The sequence below is a fragment of the Bos indicus x Bos taurus genome, chromosome 2 (genome assembly GCF_003369695.1).
Source record: "Bos indicus x Bos taurus breed Angus x Brahman F1 hybrid chromosome 2, Bos_hybrid_MaternalHap_v2.0, whole genome shotgun sequence".
NCBI lineage: Eukaryota > Metazoa > Chordata > Mammalia > Artiodactyla > Bovidae > Bos > Bos indicus x Bos taurus.
Window position 1 is genome coordinate 39,703,641 of NC_040077.1, and position 6,546 is coordinate 39,710,186.

The 6,546-nt window shown below is 40.6% G+C and overlaps 2 non-coding genes across 2 annotated transcripts; one reads left to right on the plus strand and one right to left on the minus strand.

Moving 5' to 3' along the window:
* Nucleotides 1-322: 322 nt before the first annotated feature.
* TRNAG-GCC lies at nucleotides 323-393 on the plus strand. The gene has a single exon. It is a non-coding gene; the product is annotated as a tRNA-Gly (tRNA).
* A 278-nt stretch (nucleotides 394-671) lies between these two features.
* TRNAA-CGC lies at nucleotides 672-743 on the minus strand. Its single transcript has one exon. It is a non-coding gene; the product is annotated as a tRNA-Ala (tRNA).
* Between the last annotated feature and the right edge of the window lie 5,803 nt (nucleotides 744-6,546).

Consider the following 6,546-nt stretch of genomic DNA (forward strand, 5'->3'; position numbering starts at 1 on the left):
AGGAGTGGTTGTTTTAAAACATCTAAACATCTGAACACACAACTAAGTAATTATGTAATTTTGTGTCTACATATTAATAAAATTTTTATTTGCCTCATTCACCGAGGACAACTTCAGAAGACAGAACCTCCTCTCAAGGTTCAACAGAACTAGGTATAATGAGTTTTTTGGGTAAATGTTAATTCAATGTTTATAGTTATTTAATTAAAAAACTCCATTGCTTTTTCTGAAGTTGAATTAAGGACTTCACTCTGTAACAGAAAACTCACTGCACATTGATAAATCTACTCTAGTAAGGTGTGGGAAACAACTTACAGGAAGAGCATTGGTGGTTCAGTGGTAGAATTCTCGCCTGCCACGCGGGAGGCCCGGGTTCGATTCCCGGCCAATGCAATGTGATGTTTTCCCTTTTGCCACACGTCCAGCTCCTCAAAACGAGTTCATTAGTAAGTTAGGAATGGTCATTTTATGCAAATAAGGATGACGAGCATAATTTCCCGTTTGGGTTTCTCTTGGAGCAATTAAAACGGCTGATTCCCTGAGGCGCGCCATATTTTTCGAGACTTTCTTTTATATATTTTTGGGGCGTCTAGAGTACACATGTGAAATGTAATAGGACATACATTTACTATTATATGGATTAAAAAAAAAAAAAAACACCGTGGGCTGGTTGGAGATGCCGGGGATTGAACCCGGGACCTCACACATGCGAAGCGCGCGCTCTACCACTGAGCTACATCCCCCAGCCGAGAAATCCCTTTCTGTTATAGGCATTCATTCAGGCTAGCGCTAGACCGACGACTCTGGTTAAGTTTCAAGCCTTTATTTTGGTGAGGGCTTCCGCGGCATCTTCTTTTCTACTTTTGCCACTTCCTTTAGAAACTGTTTCTGGGATGTATCAGAACTCCATGCAGCCATCGTTGTGGGACGCAAACCTGACTGGCTCTCGAGCACTCCTGCCGGGCGCCTGGAGCCCGAACTAACACCCTGCACCCTGCCGAGCGGGGGGGCGGGACGTCCCAGCACAGAGTGCCAGCCCGAGCCTGACGCCTCCGTCGGCTTACTGCGCAGGCGCTGCAGAACGCGGAGGTGAGGGTGCATCCGGCGCTTTGTTGCGGAGAAGAGCCCCTAGTACTGGGTACGAGGGAGCAGGCGGGAATCGCCGCAAGCGCTGTCCTGGCGCCAAAGGAGACCTGCTCCTGAAGCAGAGCGGTGGGGACCTTCTGTGCACAGCCGAAAATCTTTCGGATTTACCTGTACAGCCGCCCCTCCCCCACCAAAACAAACCCACATCTAGGAAAACATGTTCACGCCAAATCCCCATAAACTGGCTTTGTAGGGGTTACAGCCAACTCTTGGAGGAGAAAATGACTTCACAGCATGCTTTTTATGCGGGGTCCAAACTGAAAGAAAACGACACCAACATCCTCTTTGTAGCTTAATTTTACATAAATGATAAGGTCGATGGGAGATACCTCCTCATGATGCACTTTTCTCGCCGGTATTTACACCTTGGACCCATCTGACTGATAGAAACGTAAGTCTCTTAAGACTACTTCATTGTGTCCTCTGAACTCTTCCTAACCTCTTAGCCTAATCCCAGCCCCAAAGGAAGAAATGTACTCCAGTCGTGTTTCCTTGAAATAACCTCTCTCTCTCTGAAATATGAGTGCTGGGTAATACGTTGGACTAACTTACCTTATAATGAAATGATGTGTTTGATCCTTTCCAGTGCAGTTTAAACTGATACCACCCCAAAGAAGTGAAGGCTGAGTGGGAAAAGCCTCGGGTGCCCTGATGGGAAAGAACAGGGGAGCGATTTTGTGTCGGGGGAGCTGGGCTTTAGATGACCTGTAAGGCTGACCCAAAGGGCACACGGTGAGGGCCTAGAATTTCCAGTTTTCCGTTGCAGTAGAGCGCCCCTCGTAAACTGAAAAGTCAGCAGGCCAACAGCCAGAGCAGAAAAGAAGTTTCAAAATAACTCTGGGTAAACCACAAGTTTCATAATCAAGTCCTAGATTAAAAATAAGTTACTGTGTTTGCTTACAGTAATTTCAACAAATAATGGCTCAAATTCATAATCAGATTTTGTTTTTAATGAGAACAAGTCAGAACAAGCCACATACTGATTTAATACAACTTCAATGCAGAATGTCTTTAAAAAAAGATAAAAGCCACATCACTGAACCGTCATTAAGGAGCTCTGCTCCAAACTGAAACATTTCCAAACCAACCCCTGCTTTCCATCCAGAGTCACTAGAACATGAACCTCTTCAGCTAACTGAGTCAAGAAACAGAGAACCATTTTTTACCAACCAGGGTTTTCACCAATGCAAATGGCAAGTGTAGTATTCAGTTAGTTGTAAAGGAAGCATGTTTGCCTTTGGTGACCGCACCTTGACATCCTCTTTAGGATCCCTTCCTCATATTAAGACTTACTTCTCCATCATCTGAGGCACTTCCTTTCTGGGACTTCATTCTTAGGCAAGAACCTTTGTTCTTAAGGTTCAGAGCTAAGCCTCAAGAAGGCTCTTTCTAAATTGTTCACTCCTATTTATTCTACCAGTCCAGGACATAACTTGGTGAATTGGGTAAAGAAAATGAAGTCAAGCTCTAAAGCCAAGAGAGGATGTGAAATCGATTTACTGGCCTGGCATAACCCAAGAGAAAGATGGCTTTTTCAGCCACTGTAGTGGATGGGAAAGATGAGAGATATGGCACACTTTAAATTAGGGACTACTTCTCGGATCCCATTTATTCTGTATGCAAATAAGACTGCCCCTGCTCTGCTTACAGATGAAGATAGGCTGAGCAAGTGTCCAAAATCATGCAGTATTAAAAAGACACTTCTATCTTCCACCTTCCCATTTCTCTTGGTTGGGGACAAATTTTCCTCATTTTCAGTCTCTCTGTCACACATCGTGCACACCCCCCTCCCATTCATAACAATCAACCTTACACCCCCACTTTGAGGCAGGTGACTTTTATCTCTGGTACGATTTCCATATTTCCTTTCACATTCTTGCTTCAGCTCCTGGCAATCTTTGTCCAGCAGGTATACAGCATCTTTCCCTCCAAGTTGACAACAAGTTAAGATGCTTGTTCCCAGTCCAAGCAGCAGTTCTTACTCCTATCCACACATTAGAATTACTTACAAGAGTCTTGGAAAAAATGCTGATACTTGCTCGAGCCCACTCCCAACCAATGAAGTCAGAATTGCTAGGAATGGATGTAAGCATCAGTACCTTTTTAAACTTTCAGGTTATTCCAAGGTGCAGCTAAGCCCTGGAGAAGGCGATGGCACCCCACTCCAGTACTCTTGCCTGGAAAATCCCATGGACGGAGGAGCCTGGTAGGCTGCAGTCCATGGGGTCGCTAAGAGTCGGACACGACTGAGCGACTTCCCTTTCCCTTTTCACTTTCATGCATTGGAGAAGGAAATGGCAACCCACTCCAGTGTTCTTGCCTGGAGAATCCCAGGGACGGGGGAGCTGGTGGGCTGCCATCTATGGGGTCGCACAGAGTCGGGCACGACTGAAGTGACTTAGCAGCAGCAGCAGCTAAGCCCAAGAGCTAGTACTTAAGGTCTATTTTTTCATGACAACAACAGATGTCTAGTGATGGTTTTAACTAACCTTACTGTGTTAGTCATCTCACAAGATATACATATATCAAATCATGTCATGCACTTGAATCTAGTACAATATTATATGTTAATTATATCTCAATAAAACCGGGGAAAAACCCAAGAGATGTCTGTGGCCAGTCCAGTGGTTCTCAAACTTGGCAGTAGGTTGAAAGTACCTGGCAGGCTTTAAAAAAACTCTGATGCTTGAATTCCATTCCTAAATATACTTATTTAATTGGTTCGAGAGTGGTCTGGGCATAGGAATTTTAAAAGGTGATTCTAATATGCAGCCAAGGTAAAGAACCGTAGTGTTCAAGTACATGCTTTCTCAAGATCTTCACCCAATTATGTGAGCAGCCAAGCTTTCTAAAATTCTGACAGTAGAGGACTACTCACTGCCCAGGGACTCCCACATTGGGAAGCTGGCATTGCTAGAGGATGAAAGAAACTATCTCAGTCCAACTTCTCCTCCCTATTTTCCTTCATATAAAATAAAGCTGGTAGAGGCAGGTGTTCAAGTGCTAAAAACAAACATGCCTTACCCTTGCATATCCTGTCTCCTCTAACCACCCCCATATCACATGAATGAGTTCTTCCAACCAGCTGTCCCTGCTGATTTGCTGGCCATTAGAAGGGCTCAAGATGAGACTAAGAAAGAATAGGAGTGGAGAATCTACACCTGGCACCTGGGAATGCCCTGTGCTTGTGGCTTCCTGGATGAAAAAGGAGTGCTTTACTCAACACCTAAAGGAACAGGCAGCTCTTTGAAATACATTCTTTTGCTTCTCAGGGTCATAACTATTAGTTATTCTTCATCACCACAGTTAATTATCATTAATAACAACCCAAGGGCCAAAAAAACTACTGGTTACATTTAATTCAGAGACAGCTAATAAACATTACTCTTTTCAATAAGTACCCCTAATGTGAAAAATTACAATGATCATAATTTGCATTTAGAATTAGAAGTATTTATTGAACAGTGTTAGATTCTACTTGGAAAGATGCACATTCTATAATTTAGATTCTGGTTACAAATAGATGGAAACAGAAGGAGGTACATATTTAAGATGACATTTAAGGGAGAAAAGATGTTACAGAAAGCCCATACTTCTGGAAACTCAATGGTCAGTTTCAGAAAGGGTGTTATAGGCCTACAGGGAGAAAAAAAAATTTTATCTGTATGGGATATGAAAGATTTTTCCAAACTTAAATTATCTGCTCAACCACAGGAATCCCTATAGTCTTATACTGGCCTATTCACAAAAGCTGGAAATAGGGTATATATTCTCTTGTGGAGTCCTCTGACTGAGGTCTTATTTTACCAACTAGTTAGTCCTCTGGAGATTAGGTATCATATTTTATTCTATATGAACTCCCCATAGCATCAAGCACTCACTGAGTTCTACTGAGGCACATAATACATCCTGGCTTTGCAATGTCAAGTGGGAAATTGGTAGAAAGGCTGTTTAAGGGTAAATGGACATAAAGGATTCTATTGCACTGATGAAGATATTCTAAAGGATATTCTAAAACTGGATTATGGTGACTGTTGCATAACTCAATAAAATTAACCAAAATTATAATACTTAGTCTGGCAGTTAAAACGGTTGTTTTATGATATGTAAATTAGACCTCAATAAAGCTTTAAAAGAGGGGGTGTAAAGAAATAGAATGGGCTAGCAATGGAATAGGATTAATGTTACAATAAGAAGTTATACATACAGATTGCATAACTGATTGGAAAAATAAAACAGATGATGCACAAAAGAGGAAAAGTGGAGAATGAAAGGCAATGATTTCCTGTGATGTAGAAAGGAACAAACAGTTGTTACACAGATAGGGAAATGAATGTTTCTAATAACTGTTACAAGGATAAGGGAATGAACAGCATTTAGATAAATGTTACGTGGAGCTTCAGAAAGAATTCCATAGTGTTGCAAATATAGATGTATATATTGCATGAATACAATAATAATATAAAATATATAATATATGTGTTAAGGACTCTGTACATATTTGTTAATGCAAAATATCTCTGATATTAATTCACTGTTGATTTACTTACAGATATATTGAAAATTGGGATTATGAGACAAGGAGGTGTCAAAGATAATTCCCAGTATTCTGGCTTGAAAAATTACATGCATCATGGTGTCATTCAATGAAACAGAAAACATGGGAGGGAGAGTGAACTTTATAGATAGTCATTAATTCCATTTTTATTCTGTTCAAATTGGGATAATTCATCTCTCTCAAATGGAATTTTAAATGGATACTTAGATGATGAATTGGAGACAAAAGAGAGGTTTTGTGTTGAGATATATATTTGAGAAACACTAGTGTAGACAAAACAAAATCATGGATTGGATGAAACTATTTAGGGAGAGAGCAGAGAATGAGACAAGAAAGAACTGAGGGTCTGGCTTTGAGAAACCCTAATATGTAAAGACTGAGAAAGGAGAATGAAAAGGAACAGCCAGCGATACAGAGGAAAACCATAATAAGATTTCAGGGATCCCAATGAGAAAAGAATGTTTCAATACAGAGTTAAGTTTAAAAATACTGGCACCTGAGAAATCAGGTAAAATTTCAAAGATATAAAATGTCCCTCAGATTTAGTGACATGGAAGTCATTGGTTAACTTTAATAGCAGTTATTTCACAGAAATCAAATTTTAATTCTTCTAATATAAGCCATGCGATTCACAGTTACTCTCTCTGGGAAGTTTTCTTGTTTTCTAGTGAAAGAGGTCTGTCAAGCTCTTTACTTTTAATACCTAAACTTAAAGAAACTATTTCTTTTGAAGCAAATTCATCTGGAAATTTATGAGATCCTAGGAATCAAGAAAGGACAAGAGACACAACTACCTTTAATCACAAAAAAGTTTGCAAATAGGAAAGATTATTCTTTTATTC